Source organism: Nyctereutes procyonoides, unplaced genomic scaffold (genome assembly GCF_905146905.1).
Source record: "Nyctereutes procyonoides isolate TBG_1078 unplaced genomic scaffold, NYPRO_anot_genome, whole genome shotgun sequence".
Taxonomy (NCBI): Eukaryota; Metazoa; Chordata; class Mammalia; order Carnivora; family Canidae; genus Nyctereutes; species Nyctereutes procyonoides.
Window position 1 is genome coordinate 28,722,048 of NW_026575142.1, and position 17,583 is coordinate 28,739,630.

Below are 17,583 nucleotides of genomic sequence, written 5' to 3' on the forward strand. Positions count from 1 at the left end.
AGCGAGGCTGCGGCCGCCGACTGCCCCGCGCTGGCCCCGCAGGCCCCGTCGCGGACGGCGAGGCCCCGGGACCGCGGCAGGCCCGGGGAGGGGGACGCAGGGGCCGCCGCTGCCCCCTGCGCTCCGGGGAGGCCGGACACCGCGCCGAGGGAGCCGCGCTCGCCGGGGTCCCCGTCGGGCTCCCGCCCCCGCCGCCCCCGCCGCCCCCGCCGCCCCGGGCTTTCCCGGCGGCTGCGGCCGCGTCGCCTCCGGCCGGGGGGCCCCGTGGGAGCGGCGGGAGCACGAGCACGAGCAGGAGCACGAGCGGCCGCGCGCCCGGCTCTCCCCGCACCCGCCCGTCGGGGCGTCGGTCCACACCGCGGGGCAGCACGGAAGCGCGCGGCGGAGGCGCGTCCACACCGCGGGCAGAGCCGACCGGGGTCCGCATAGCCGTGCCCCGCGCGTGCCCCGCACGTGTGCGCTCGCCGCCGGGCGCTGGAGCCGGTCCTGAGCCCCGGGCCCTGGAGGCGGGGGGCCTGGGCCGCCCCGGCCGCCCTCGCAGGCCCCGAGCGCCCCGGTCCCTGGCCCCGCGCGGTCTGCGGGCGTGCTCGGCGGCCTACGGGGCTCCTGACCGGGACCGACCGGGCCCTCGGACAGACTGACCCCCCCCCGTTCCCTCCCCCCCTCGTTAATCTCTCTCACCCCTACATCTTTGTATTCCTAACCACACTTGGGCCTGGACACCCTAGGGTTTCCCGGGCCGTGCCCCTGCTTGGTGGCCGCGGGGCCCGGGTGCCCGCAGCAGCTTCCGCGGGCGGGACAGGGTGGCCGCAGGCCGCAGCGCGCGTGACGCCCCGAGGGGCTGCGCGGGGCCTGCACTGCCCGGACTTTCCGCCTCTGGAAGCTTGCGTGTGTGTGTGTGTGTGTGTGTGTGTGTGTGTGTGTGTGTGTGTGTGTTTGTGTGTGCGCGCGCGCGGTCTCCCAAGGAACTGGGCTTTTAAAAGGGCGCGGAGGTAGACAGCGAGGGGAGGCTCTTGCTCCGGTGCTGCAAGCAGGCCCGTGTTTTTCAAACTGCGGGTCCCAACCCACTAAATGGTTTGTAAAATCAATACAATGGATTGTGATCAGAGTTTTCTTCCAAGGAAATAAAAGAATAACAATAGAAGTCACGAGTGCTTTGCACAGAGTACGAAGAGCTTGTCTTGTTTGCTGAGACTTCTCTCCGTCCGCGATATAAAATGTACTCATGAGCGTGAGTCTTGGAAAGTTTGGGAGCCTCTGCTGGTGGACCAGATGTGCCGGAAGTGAAGGGGAGGACATGCCTATACTGAGATGCTGATAAGGGGATTTGAGCAACGTGGTGCTGGTTTTGATCAGTCCTCTCTCTTCTGTATTTTTTTTTTGCCCCCCAAGTCCTCACTGCCCCCCTCGCACCGCAGTGGGATTCCACACCTCTGCGGCCCCCTGCCTGTTACGTGCTTGGAACCCTGCTGGGCATTATGAGTAAGGGCCAAGGAACAAGCCCGTAGAGCCTCCCCCTGTTCCTTTCCCTCAGCAACCTGGAGCCTGGGAAGAGAGTGAACAGTGAAGGTCACTGGGGAAGCTCCGCAGAAGGGAGGGGAGTCAACGCCACGTTGTCTGCCGGTTACCTGCCAGGCTGTCCCATTTGTATGCTATTGCCCAGCACATGGAAAGGAGCAGAAGCTTTTTGAGGGAAATAAAGATGGGGTGGATAAAGACAATGAACCAGACCGTGGGTGCTCAGCTGAGTGGGGACTGAGGAGATGGAAGAGGAGGGGGAGACTCGAGTTATTTAACCAGAGTGTCAGAGTTGTAGGCAAATAGAGATGGGAAGGAGAGGACCAAAGTGCCCTAGAAATAGGGGATTCTGGGCACCAGCAGTAACGTGGATGAGCTTAAAGGAAAATGAGGAGATAAAGGAGAGCAAATAAAAAGGGTGCAGAAGGGATACTGGGGGGGGGTACGAGGGTGGGTCTGTGATGAAAGTTGGATGTGGAGGGGATATACAGAGTTATGTAAAGAGAGGGTGGCTGCTTTAGGTGTGGGAAGCCTCCGACCCCACAGAAGTTTCAAGTTTTGTCACAAAGGAATTAAAAAGAGCAAAACAATTTTCAAGAAAGGTGCCTCTCCTGTTCATTCCTTTCTAGCAGGAGGGATTGGAAAGCAGGTTTGTTTCCCTAAGGAGTGCTACAATCTTCAAGCAGGGAGATGTGGGCTTCCTTCCAAGATTTGGACCAATAGGAAAGGCCGAGCCAGGTGGCAGGTGAGGCCAAACTTGCATGGTTTCGGAGGTTCCTCCGACACAGTTATTCTACCTACCATCTGTGGCAAGGCTGGATCTCCTCTTGCGTCATCCTCTCAGCTCCAACCTGTGACATTCCCATTATTACTTCCATTTTACAAATGAGGAGATGAGGCTCAAAGGTATTGTTGAGTATCTTGGCCGGTCAGTACATGGCATAGCTGGAATTTGAACTCAGAACCAAGACACACAATTCCAACTGCCTCGGCTTCGTGATAGCCGGCCCAGAGGGACTGGGTCTCTTCCACAGGGTTTCTGCCGAGTTGAAGAGGTTGCTTCGGGTGTGTTCAGACTTCCAGAGGGGACCATTGACGTGAAATGGTAGTGAGCACAGGGATGATAGTCTATCGCTCTAGTCTTCCCTTCTCTTCGATGGGATTATTTTGATTGCTTTTCCTCGTTAGTACACGAGGGAGTTTTGAGTTGCTTGCTTTGCTTCCCAAGAAAAGAAGAGATTGGGAATGATTGCTGCATGTGCTTATGTCACCGAGGAAGTGATATTAAAGGTAGTAAAGAGTAAAAATGTTTTTCCTCCCCAAGCTGTTTGCATTTCCCTACATTAATCATTTGATCTTTAGCCAGCTTCTACATTTCCTATCAGGAAAACCAAACTGCACGTCAGTAAGTTCACTTTAGTCCCAGCCCTGAGCACACCGCTTTGTAAAAACTGGCTGAGCGTGAGCCATTTACTCTTTCTTCTCTTTCTCTATTTGTGGTCTACGGGGTGTTTAACTGTTATTAACATTTTCTTAAAGCTACTCTCGTAGTCTTCCAAATGGTAGAGTAGATTTTACTTAGAGTGTCAAGCAGAGAGTAATATTTCTTCAGAAGACTATCTGCATCTAGCTTGGTGTGGTCAAAGGGTTGCACAGATAGTCTTATTATATTACAAAATTTATTGGAATATACACAGTTGACAAACAAACTATGGTGGATTTAGGTCAGCTGTTTGCTTATATGATAGATTTTGTTCATCTTTGACATTTAATTTAAGCCTCGCTTATCTGAGGGCCGGGAATAGGATAAGTATGTTCTGCATGCGTTATGCTTCTTGTTTTATAAAACTGACTTGTCTGCAGCTATCCGGAAATAATTCATAACCAGTGACTTAAGGACAAGGAAGCCTTGTGACATGTTCTGAAAGCGCCTTTTTGAGATGAAGTTCTGAAAAGTTGAATTATGGAGACCCTAAGAGGGGTTTTTATTTTGGGGAATGAAGATAGCTACATTTGTTTTCTTGATCTTTTGCTTAATTATCCTCCCTGCATACTGAATTGATACAGCTGAAACCAAGCTTCCAGAAATCCATAATGAATCCATTCGATGCTAAGAATCTGTGTTGTGTGTAATTGCCCTGCTCTCAGCGGCGGTGGGCAGGATGTGCATGGGCCACATGTATGGAAACAACATCAAAAACATTTGACACATTAGTGACTTATTTTTCATATGTCGGAGAAAAAAGTCTGCTGCTGTAAAATCTGCACTTGCAGATGTGTTAGCCCTAAATAACCTTTAAAATTGGTCGTGGTGTGGTGGGAGATGTTGGTATTCATGAGTGTTTTGACATGTTTGACATTTTATGTATGGTGTACTGCTCTGTCTGTCTTGCATTTTTTTTCCCCAATAGTGCATGTTTTGTTACTAAAATGCAGCTTTTGGTGCTTATGTTTGGGATCTATAAATCTGCTTTTTGGATAAATGATTCGTTGTTATTTATGTAAATGACGTTTTAATGAATTAGGCTATTACTGCTTTTCATGTTATAGCCATAAAAAGAGGGCTGTGTGTGGAAGAGATAATCTGATTTTTTACTTTTTATTATTTCTTTTCTTTTTTTAAAGATTTTATTCATTTATTTGACAGAGAGGCAGAGACAGAGGGAAAGGGAGGGGGAGAAGCAGGCCCCCCGCTGAGCTGAGAGCCCCATGCAGGGCTGGATGTGGGGCTGGATCCCAGAACCCTGGGGTCATGACCTGAGCCAAAGGCAGACGTTCAACTGGCTGAGCCACCCAGGCACCCCTGATTTTTACTTTTTAAAGAAAACATGCATTTGATACACGTGAGATATCTTACATTTGCTATAGTCCTGGATTAACAAGTAAGGAAAAGCAATTCTGTGGAATGATTATGTGCTCAGAAGCCAAGGAATTTGTGTACCAAAATCTGGTGTGATGAATAGAGGTTTTGAAATCAGTCTAAGTAGTATTTGGAATTGTCCTCTATTGATTTATTTCTGGGAGGGTCCCTAGGAGGGAATTGCCACTTTCACTGAGAAATCCAGGTAGCCCCGACGAAAGTATATTATAAGGAAACACATACCTACATCAGAGATTCAGCAGCCTTCTCTGACTAAAACACGGATTTGGCAATGTGGTTGTCTTCCCTTTGTACCATATTCTATGTTATTTCTCCAGGTAGAACTCGGTAAGTGAGTACAGAAGGTTCAGCTAATCTGTGGTGAGGCATTTTTCAAACCTAGGAGTAGCACGTTACTAAAAGCACTACTGTTTGTGGTTTGAGTTTTGGAAAATACATCAAGTTTTGCCGCCTCTTTTTTTACCTTGCGTGATAAACATGGTGCTACACCAAGTCTATCCTAGTGTCTGCTCAGATTATAAGGATGGATTTAGCTGCGAGTCTTAGCATTCAGAATAAGTTACTCATTGCCTTTTCCCTCTTTAAAACTGATGTTGCTAATAATGCGGCTTCCCTTTAAATGTTATTTTCTTTAAGACTGTAACTGACTCTAAGGCTTTGACATTTTTTTGTCCTAGATATTTCTCCTGTTTTTAACCTCCACCTGTTGTCACATGCCAGGATGGCACTCTACCTCCAGGTGGAAGGACAAAGGGGCAATTTTCTCTGTCTGGGGTGTCAGGACTGCTTTTCCTCTGGAGTGGAAGTTTTCTGTGCACTTTCCTTTGTACCCTTTCCCTGGGGACTCACACTTCACCTCCATGACACACACAGCAAATGTGGCCTGGGGCTTGTAAGAATACTGCAAGTTTACTTTCCGCCAGCAGATGTATTGAATGTTGCATCTTGCAATTTACATGGTGTCACCAACCTGCACAGACTCTTGACTCGTATCTTCCCAGTTTCTCTTCTTGACTAACAGAGCCTTAGGACTTTTACATCCCTTTGAGGATCTTCCCGAGCGAAATTTCATTCATAAACTACAAAACAACAGAAAAGTCTAACATCAAAGGTGCGATGCTGGTTTTTAAAAAATATATTATTTTACTTTGTAGAGCAATGTGAATGATTATAGTCTGATGCTAACAAGCTTGTGAATCTCATTTCCCAAGTTATGAGTTAGGGAAAAATGCGAGGCTTTTCTTGAATGTGCAGTGTTTTGTATGCTGAACATTGCTTTCATCAAAATATGTACTGTTGATTCATTCATTACATTTCTTGTATGTACTTAACTGGAAAGCAAGAGAAAGAAAATCAAGTGCTTGTCTTTTCTTGAGTTAATTTCCCTTAACATGTATTCAAAATAAGCATTCCAATGTAGAATAATATAAAATAGTTATGGAATTTGATGATTATAGGAAAGTTGGTGTGGGTGAGAAATGCATCATTCATTAGATTGCAAGCAGCAATGGATGATAGAGAATAGGCAAGGTACTATAAACAGGAAGCTGTAAATAAGCATTTTTTTTCCTTTCTGTAACTAGAATACAAACACTTGCATTATGTAGACATATTCATAAATTTAGATGATAACTTAGTGAAACAGGACCATAAACATGAAACCTAGGCATATTATTAAATGTGTATGATTTTGCAATGAACGCTTATTATTTTTAAAAGTCTATGTTCCTATGGCCTTCACTTAGAGAATTCAATCTCCCAGTACTGTGAATAGCCTAATCATTTTTTTTCCCTCCAGCTAATAACAGTAACTTCCAAAATTGAGGACTGAACCACAGCAGTCAAACTTAACAACCCTTTGATCAAATTACAAAACTGGTGACTAAAAGGAACATGAAACCTGTGATCCAGTTTTGCAAAATCTTATTTGAAATCTTACTCAGATTAACACGAACAGTGTCACATGTGCTGAAAATGGAAAGACCATAAATAAAACAAACTGTTATCTAACAATAAGCTGACTCGTGTTGTGTGATTCGATGGGGGTGCTGTTATAAGGTTTTTATTTAACCTTGTTACTAACAATCCTTATGATGGCAAACATTGTATTAATCACTCTCACAAATGGTTGTGAATGGAGAACTTGGTGAGACTGGAAAAATACAGTGGCACAAAGAGAGGTCAGGCATACAGGGCGAAAATAAAGCGCTTCTAAGCTGAAAAAGATGAAAGCAAATATATCCAATACATGTCTCAGCATTACAGATGTGAAATACAGAATATGAGTGCAAGAGAAATATTTGTAAGATGCTAATGCTTGGAGTGAAGGCTAGATAAAAAATTAGGTCGCAGTATTCCATGTAAAATCAGAGCAGAAAAGCTTATATGCTTTTTAAGCTGCATGCCCAGGGACTTCTCACCATCAGAACAAGAGAGATGCTAATCCTTTTCTGCAGAAAGCAGTGACAAGGCAGTGCCGGAATCCTGCATGCAGTCCTGAACTTCCCAGCACCAGAGGGATGTTGACAAATTGGACAGATTTCAGAGAACCACAACAAAAATGATTAAGGGGCTGGAGCAATTGACTTATGAGGAAAGATTAAAAGGACCAATTATATATTGCTTACCCACACAAGACAAGCAGTAGAGGGGAGGAGAGACAAGAAAACCATGTATGATTATTTGAAGAGTGTAAATACCAAGGTAGAAGATGAATTGTTTAGATTGGTCCAAGATGGCAATAACTTTGAGGTAAGGGGAAGAAAAGAAGTAAAGAGGAATTTGGTAGATTATCAGGAAAATAATTTGCAGTGATGCTATTTGTAAAATAATGGAAGCAATTTGGGGGGATTAGTAAACTGTATGGCTCTTATTAATGCAAAAGAAAAAAGACTGCTTTTTCACTGCAGGAAAACTTTGAGATGAGGAGGAGGGAAAGGAAGAAAAAGCAGTAGTTTACTTCAGTTTAGAATGTGAAGAACTTTATATGGAGTTTAAATTAAATATGACACATTCAAATAAAGGTCAGAGCGAATCTTAAATGAAGCTGTCCTAAAAATAGGACCACTCCTACTTTCATAGGTCTTCTTAGCATGAGAGCTGCTCTCGACCATATATTCTATAGTAAGGTAATCTTACCTTGGTCAGTGTAATAGGAGGATCTTAATGTTTTCTTTTAATAAAATATTCTTCTCCTGGCATTGTTCCCATAATGGAAGTGATGTTGATGGAACTCAGCCCAGTATCAAATTGATAAAAGAACTAAGAAGTGTTCCTATTTGTCTTTTATTAGTATTTTTTTCTGGCATGCCCCTCTGAAACTTGGCTCAGCTTGGAAGGGAAAAGAACGAATGGAATGGAGTGGCCACTTGAAATTATAATAAGCATGGAAGAGAGGGAAAGGATTTTACAAAGCATCCTCCTCTAGAAGCCAAGCAAAGGAAAAGATTTCTTCCAGTGTCAGTGAGAAATATAAATGGATCTAAAAACATTAATGGCAAAAAGAAAAAAAGAAGAATTAAATGAACTCAAGGCTCATAAGAATCTCCTGCTTTCTCTGTCTCAGTGAGAGAGTGCTTTTCCTGTGCTAGAAGATGCAGCCTGTGAGGTAGAGGGATGCAGAAGGAGAATCTCATTAACGTGAGCTCTCCACTCCCCATGCACTTTGAAACTGCCTGCTGTCAGGCTGCAGAGAAGCCAACATATGCAGGCTTCCAGGGCGTGCCTGCTGCACAAGGCTGGGTGTAATTATTTCTGGATAGGAGCCTCCGTATGATAACACTGACTTAGAGTCTGTCTTTATTTGAACTGATATTTACTATACGTATAATTTAAGCTTCTAACAGTGAGGTCTCATATTGGGGGAGCACACAGGTATTTCCCCTTGAGCTATTGTAGTCAGATGATATCTGAACTTTGGAGGATTTACTGTGCTAATTACGAGAGAGAGAGAGAGAGAGAGAGAGAGAGAGAGAGAGAGAGAGAATGGGAACCAATCAACATTTGTTTTACTTTTTTGGGGGGATGGTGTTGTTTATAGCTAGTGCATAATGGCTTTTGTCGGTTATAGCCAATCGGTTTTATCGGAAGTATCTTTCGATTTTTTTTTTAAGATTTTTTTATCTTTCGATTTCTAATAGGAGTGTTTTAGACCCAAACTTGCCACATAATTTTAGTTTCAAGATGACATGTAAAATGTCTGTATGGTACCTTCTTACTTCACTGCCGGAGATTCCAAGGGTTTTTCCTTATTATTATTATTTATTAGAAATAAAGTTGTAATGGAGCTAATATAACACTGCACGTCAACTATATCTCAATAAAAAAGGAGAAAAAGTGATGTTTTAAAAAAGGCATTGCCCTAATAAAAGTCGATGAGCTATATTTACTAGACAGTTTTATTAAGTGAAGAAGGTGCTGTAAGATTTCACTAGATTTTTTTTCATTTTGTAAATGGTTATAATTTCAGTTTTTATTTTGGCAAACTCTTCAGCTCAGAAATTTAATCATTTTTGCCTTAAAAAGCAAGGAGAAGGGATTACACAGGTAGACAGACTGTGCTGTAAGCAAACATTTCTAATCGCTAAACTGCTTTACTTTTGTTACCGTGTTAATGATTTAGTGGGAAAATGACCTTATTTTGCACAAAAGAAATAATTAGAGTAAACAGAGCTACGATCATTGACTTTTTCTTCTAAACCTAATGATAAACTTTTCTAACAAGAGCATCTCTGATGTGACTATTTGTGCATTTAAAAATACCAATGTGGATAAGGAAGGGGGTTATTTTTTGTTTCCAGTTTTATGATTAGCTTATTTCAAACATTTTAAATTCTTCTGATCATTTAAAGGAGTGTTGGATTTTAGATTATTTTGTTTACAGTACTTATACCTTAGTTCTAAAACTATTTAATGACAAGGTATTTGTATTATCTTAATTTGTACAATAACCAGGAATTGTTGTGACACTGAGCTTTTTTTTTTTTTTTAATTAATTGTTTCTTTTTCCCTTTTTTTTTTTTCTTTTTAGTTTTGTCATGGCTTTAGGAAACTCAATCCTAACCCTTCAGTTTGCATGTTAATCATCTTATTCAGGGCCTTTTTTTTTTCTCCATTTTATTCACTTTAACCCTTACATTATTTTGAGCTCTGTTTTTTGACCACAAAACTTCTAAAGTGATTATGCAGTTTTATTTTTCCTTCTGTCCTATTTGTGGTTTGTTGCTATCTCTTGAAAGCATAGGACAAGTCCAACCAGGGTGGAGCGGCCATGTCAATGAAGCTCAGAATTATGCAATGAGACTGTGTAAATGAGTTCTCTAGATCTTTTCAAATTCACTACATCATTGCACACCATGTGAATTTTCCGTGGGTACAAGAACATTGTTATTAGCCATGACATAACTTGTGCAGTGTTTATAATGTCTACTTGGTGAATTAGATTGATTTTTGAGGCAGTTAACATTTGTTATCTTCTTAGGAAGATAAGCACTGTCCGTTTATAGAATTGTAAAATGGCAAAGCTTAAAGTGGTCTCACAAGCTTCACTAAGGCCATCTTTCTCTCTCTTGGCCAGTCTTGTCTTGTTTCCCTTGCATGTCAAAGATAATACCCCAGTTTATTTCCAGCTGCATAAAGGGTAACGTCATGGAGTGAGGATTTGAAAAAGAAAAATTATGAGCACTTTAATATTTAGATACTAACTATTTTGAATATGTCATTAAAAATAATGATAGATTTATCCTTTGATGAATTTCTGGGACCTAGTGAAAATCCTTAGGCACTCAAGTGTTTTACCCCATAGTGCATTAACACATTTATATTCCAGATAAACGGCTCAGAAATGAGTGTTTTTAGGCCCACTCTGGGAAGGGCATATTTTGCATATAAAATATTATGATACAGTGACAGAGTATTATAGCATTTAGTGAGTGATTTCGTGAATACTCTCCCAAGTGTTTCTAGGATGCCAAGTGTATCTAAATTACATTATGTACATTTGGCTTACTTATACAAAATGTATTTATTTATAGAAAAAGTATTTTTTTGAGATGATTCTTTAACATATGTGAATAACTTCCATTGATTTTTTTCCAAGGAATGAGATGTCTTTGAGTTGGTATGAACATGAGAGTAGTTGACAATGGTTAGCTTTGTTGCTTAACACTTTCTTTGTAGGTTTATAAATAATGACTTATGTTCTTAAGACATATAATGCAGAGGAAACGCTGGAGGCAGTAGACATATTATTACATATACAGACACAAAATTGCTCTGACACTAATTAGGGCATAAATAATGGCATACCTAACCAAAGGCAAGTAAAACATTTGTTTAGTAATTAAAATGAAACTTATTTACTTGCAGGTTCAAAGTTTGTCTGTTTAAAACAGATTAGGTCAGATAGATAACACATAAGCAAGCAGATAGTTACACAGTGCCCAGTTTTGCATCATTCTGAGCACCTTGAACTTACAATGAGTTTCTAGGATCTGGAAGCATGTGGAATTAGAAATTTTGACATGCTCAATAGGATGAACCCTTGTCTTAGAGCCTTTTATTTTCTGTAGGTGTATATGAGACTCTGCATACATCCTGCTCCCTGTTCTTTTCTATTTGTAGTATTTAGAAAAGAATTAACCTAGTTTGTGCTGATATCAGGAACCCTTCAGGAATTAGATTAGTTGCCCAGTTTAAAGCTATATATTTTTGAAAAAGAAAGGGAAGAAGCAGGCTCCAGTGAATGGTAGCTTTAGATTCTTTTAGGAGTATGCTGGGGAATAGTTCTGAATATTTGGATATATAAATGTGAAAGTTGACTAAATGCAAGATAATACTTATAGCTTCAGAATCCAGTGCATTTTATCCTGTACAAGATCGAATGAGATTCCTGGCACTTTCTATGAGCATTGAAATAAAGGAGCAATCCTTGGTAACCAACCAGACATGTTTATTGAGCATTGCCAGCTACTAGCTGTGTTACCTTGAGCAATTTACCTAGCCTATCTGTGCGTCAGTTTCCTCATCTGTCAATGAGATAAAAACAGCCTGGGACATTATTAATCCCCAGTAAGGTAGTGCTATATTTATTATTTCTCTTACCACTTTCTTATTAGGCTCTGAGAATTCAAGTACTTTTTATTTCAATTCCATCTTCCACTCATTACTTTGTAGTTGTATGTGGTGGTTTATAATGTTGTTCATCATGAAGGGCCTTGTTCGGGTTCTTTCATTTGACCAATCTTGACTGCAAATTCTCTATGTGCTAGCATAAAAATAAGAGAAATACAAAGAAGAAAATCCATAGTCATTGCTCTCAAGTCTCTTAGAGTTTAGTAAGGAAGACATACGTGAAAACAAACACGTTTAGCATAATATGTTAATAACTCTAAGCAGGGGCCTGCAAGCCATATGTTGGGATGGAGTGCCCATGAATGCCTGGGAGCATCCTCTCTTTTGCAGAGAAAGGAGACATTTACTTCTAAGGCAGAGAGAGAGAGAGAGGAGAGAGAGAGAAATATAAAAGGCCTTGGGTTTTCTGGAAATGATGGCATATAAAATCTGAGGAGGGGACATTAGCAGGGGTTAGAGCGATAATCAGAACCTGGGTTCTGCAAAAGGATACAAAAGAATTTATATTTTATGCCTTCACCAATATGCAGTAGGGAGCAATTAATAAAGCAACGAAACTTCAACTGGGAAAGGAAATAATCTGATTAAATTTTTATAAAGATCACTCTGGTATGGCATTCTGGTTACTGGTTTTGTTTTTAGTGGTGCTGGTGATTGGTTGATTTTGTATAATGCCCTCTTTAGGATCTTCTTTTTAACTTTATTATTATAAATATTTCCTGTGTTGTGGGTTCAGTGGGCCATCTCAATCTAGAATACCATTCCTTTTTGAGAAAATACCCTCAGTTATTTCTTTCAAATTTTTCCCTCTTTTTTTTTTTTTTTTTTGGATAATTTTTCTCTCTCTTTTGGCAACTCCTGAGGAAAAACTGAAGCTTTTGGACTTTCTGAATTAATCTTTTATTACAACAATTTTTCTTTTTTGCTATTATTTCTAGCAAGCAATAATCAGAGGCCATTTTTTAAAACTGTAAGTGGGTAAAATATTAAGTATGTAGACAATATCCTTTGTTGGTGAGGATGAAAGGAAATGAGCCATTTCCTAAAATTGTTGATCTATGTGTAAATTGGGATAGCATTTTTAGAAGGTGACTTGTCAATACCTATGTAAATACGCTCCATAATTAAATATCCTTCCTAGAGGAATTCTCCATAAGGGAAAGGATATATGCTTATAGATGCTTAGTGTAGCATTGTTTGTAGGAGTGAAGCTTGAAAACAACTAAAAAGCTTTTTTAAGGAAATCACTAAATAAATTTTTATCTATCCATTTAAAGTATAGAATATCGCATAATTGGTTAAAAATATGGGTAAGATATATAAACATGGCTATGGTAAATCCCTAAAAAATGTTGTCAAGAATAATTTTTATAGTTATGTAGCATGTTCTTATGGTTTGGTGCCAATTCCAATGTGTGCAGAAGTTCCCCACACCAACAAGCTATTCTTGTATTCCAGTTGGGTGTCTTAGAATTCAACTCAATTCTGACATCAGATAGCTTCAGATCCTGCAGGGTAAGGGCTTAGTTGCACAAGACTACACTCCCAACTTCCTTGAGACACCAACCACAAACCCAAGCTATTATCTGTGCTTCTGACAAACTGGTCAGAGTGGAGGTTCCAACAACTCCCTCCAACTGAAGATGACAATCCATCACAAGCCTGGGTAGATACCTATACTTTTGACTGACTGGCTGGCTATAAATCACAGGTTCCCAAGACCTCTTCCTCAGGTTGTATTAATTTGCTAGAGAGCCTCACAGAACTCCGAAGCATTTTGCTTACTAGATTTCCAGTTTATTATAAAAGGATATAACTCAGGAATAGCCAAATGGAAGAGATGCTTAGGGCAGGATATGAAGAAAAGGTGTGGAGCTTCCATGTCCTCTCCAAGAGCATCACTTTCCATGTGTTCACTGCTCTGGAAACTCTGAACCCTGCCCTTTGTGTGTTTTTCTGAAGTTTTATTATATAAGCCTGACTGATTTAATCACTCACCATTGGCTATTGAACTCAATTTCAAGCTCCTTTACCCTGGCAGAGGTGGGGGAGAATGGGTCTGGAAGTCCCAATAACATGGTTGGTTCTCCTAAAAATCAGGCAAGATTCTTTGGTGCACCATTCATCATTCATAATAACAAAAGATCTTAATCGCTCTCACCACTTAAGAAATTCCATGGTTTTAGTTCTATGCCAGAAATGGGAACAAAGACGAAAGAAGAAAATAAAAAAGGAAAAAAAAAACCCACTTCACCTGTAATGAGAACTTTTAGGGCTTACTCTCTTAACAACTTGCCAATGTATCACGCATCAGTGTCAGTAATAGTCATCATGTTGTACATTACATTTCTAGTGCTTATTTATCTTATAACTAGAAGTTTGTATCTTTTGATCACCTTCCCCCATGCCCTGCATTTGGTAATCACAAATCTGATCTCTTTTTCTATGAGTTTGGATTTCTTTTGTATTACTTTTCTTTTTTTAAGATTCCATATGTAAGTGAGATCATACTGCATTTGTCTCCTCTGTCTGACTTATTTCACTCTGCCTTCCAGATCCATCTGTGTCATCACAAATGGTAGGATTTCTTTTTTTTATGGCTGAATAATATTCGTATTATTCATAAATATATGTTTCATAACATTCATATATATAATATGTTCAATATACTCATATTCATATATATTCAATATATTCATAATATTCATGTATATCACAATATATATCACTATATATAAGAATATTATATGTGATACATCTATATATACCTATATATGTGATATATATATATATATATATAAATATATATATATAATCACAATTTCTTTATCCATATATTCATCAATGGACACAGACTTTTTCTGTGTCTTGGTTATTGTAAATGATGCTGCTATGAACATGAGGCTGTAGATATCTTTATGGGTAAGTATTTTCATTATCTTTGGATATAGTCCCAGAAGCAGAATTGTTTGGTCATGTGATAGTTCTATTTTTAATTTTTTGAGGATCCTCCAAACTGTTTTCCATAGTGGCTGTGCCAATTTATAATCTCATCAACAGTGCACAGGTTTCCATTTTCTTTATATCCATGCCAGTATTTGTAATCTCTTGTCTTTTGATGATAACTATCTAACAGGCATAAGGTGATATCCCATTGTGGTTTTAATTTGCATTTCCCTAATGACTAGTTATGATGAGCATCTTTTCCTGTACCTGTTGGCCATCTGTATATCTTCTTTGTTTTTTTTTTTAAATTTTATTTATTATTATTTTTAAAATATTTTATTTATCTATTCATGAGACACACACACACACACACACACACACACACAGAGGCAGAGACATAGGCCGAGGAGAAGCAGGCTCCATGCAGGGAGCCCGATGTGGGACTCGATCCCAGGACTCCAGGATCACGCTCTGGGCCAAAGGCAGGTGCTAAACCACTGAGCCACCCAGGGATCCCCCTGTATATCTTCTTTGAAGAAATGTCTGTTCAGGTTCCATGCCCAGTTTTAATTTTTTTTTTCCTTTTTTGATGTTGAGTTGTATGGGTTCTTTAATGTTTTGGATATCAATACATTATATAGTATGCAATTTTTTCTCATTCCATAGGTTGTCTTTTTACTTTGTTGATCATTTCTTTGCTGTGTAGAAGCTTTTTAGTTTCATGTAGTCCCCTTGCTTATTTTTTATTTTGTTGCTTATGCTTTAGATATCATACCCAAAAAAACATTACCAAGACCCATCTCAAGGAGATGTTTTTGTTTTGTTTTGTTTTAAGATTTGTTTATTTGAGAAGGAGAGTGAAAGAAAAACAGACTCCCTGCTCAGCATGGAGCTGGATGTGGGGCTCTATCTCACAACCCTAAGATCATGACCTGAGCTGAAATCAAGGGTCAGTTGCTTAACTGACGGAGCCACTCAGGCACTCCATCAGGGATTTTTGTTGCTATGTTTTCTTCTAGGAGTTTCATGGTTTCAGGTCATTTAAGTCTTTATTCCATTTAAAAATTTTTTTTTTAATTTTTATTTATTTATGATAGTCACAGAGAGAGAGAGAGAGAGAGAGAGGGAGAGGCAGAGACACAGAGGTCAGAGGGAGAAGCAGGCTCCATGCACCAGGAGCCGGATGTGGGATTCGATCCTGGGTCTTCAGGATCGCGCCCTGGGCCAAAGGCAGGCGCCAAACCGCTGTGCTACCCAGGGATCCCTCCATTTTGTGTTAATTTTTGTAAGTGGTGTAAGATGGGTATGGTTTTGTTCTTGTACACGTAAATATGACTTTTGGAAGATTTCACAACAGCAACTTTCAGGCCAGGAGATAAAGGGATAATGTATTCAAAATACTGAAAGAAAATAAGTGTCAAGTAAGAATTCTATACCCAGTGAAGCTATCCTTCAGAAACAAAGATGGATAAAGATTCTCCTGAACAAACAAAAATATGAGAGAGTTCATTACCTCCAGATGGGCCTTATAAGAAAAACTAAAGGGAATTCTTTGAGTGGAAGTAAAAGAAAATTAATTAACATCAAAAGGTACCATAAATCTCACTGGTAATGATAAATATATAGTTATAGTTAGGTTCTGCAATATGGTAACAGTTGCAAATAACTCACAATCCTAGTTTAAAAGCTTTTAAAATATAACAAATATAACCATAAATACAAAAATTAATTAGTTGCACAATATAAAAATCATGTAAATTTTAACAGCAGTAACCCAAAATGTGAGGGGGAGAAGTAAAAGTGTAAAGTATATGAATTTCTGACTTTATCAGTTTATTTATTTATTTATTTTTATTTTTTTTAAAGGTTATTTATTTATTTATTTACGATAGTCACAGAGAGAGAGAGAGAGGCAGAGACACAGGCAGAGGGAGAAGCAGGCTCCATGCACCGGGAGCCCGACGTGGGATTCGATCCCGGGTCTCCAGGATCGCGCCCTGGGCCAAAGGCAGGCGCCAAACCGCTGCGCCACCCAGGGATCCCTGACTTTATCAGTTTAAAGTAGAGTTTTAGAGGTTTAAGATATTTTATGTAGGCCTCTGGTAACTACAAGGGAAAATGTAGTGTTAAGACAACAACAAAAAACACAATAAAAGAGTCAAAGCATGCTTTGATATCAAAAGACATGAAAGCATAGGAAAAAAGACAGTAAGATAAGAAAAAAGAAATACTAGATTTAGAAAACAACCAGGAAACAATTAATAAAATGGCAATAGAAAATTCTTACAGTAATCAATAATTACTTTAAACATAAATAGGGGTACCTGAGTGGCTCAGTCAGTTGAGCATACAACTCTTGATCTCAGCTCAGGTCTTGCTCTCAGTGAATTCAAACCCCATGTTGGGCTCCACACTGTGTGTAGAGCCTACTCAATACAACAACAACAACTTTAAACATAAATGGATTAAATACTCCAAAAAAAAAAAAAACCAGAATGACTGAATGGATTAGAAAAACAGATCCAACAATATGCTACTTATAGAAGACTCATTTTAATCTTAAAGACACACACAGATGAAGAATTAAGGAATTGAAAAAGACGTTTCAAGCAAATGATTATCTAAAAACATCAGAGGGAGCTGTATCTACATCAGACAAAACAGACTTTAAACCAAAAATAATGAAAAGAGATAAAATAGGTCATTATGTAATAATAAAGGGGTCAATACATCAAGAAGATATAACAATTATAAATATGTATGTACCTAACATCAGATCACCTAAGTATGTAGAGCAAAAACTACCAGATCTAAAAGAATAAACAGCTATACAATAATAGCTGGAGCCTTTAATGCCCCACTCTTAATGACGGATAGATCATCCGCACAAAGAATCAATAAGAACATAGAGAATTTGAACATTATAGACCAAATGGACATAACAAACATATACAAACATCCTATCCAACAACAGCATGATACACATCCTGCACAAGCGCACATGGCACATTTTCTAGGATAGGCCATATGAGAGGTCACATAAAAAGTCTTTGCAGGGACACCTGCGTGGCTCATGGTTGAGTGTTCGCCTTTGGCTCAGGTCGTGA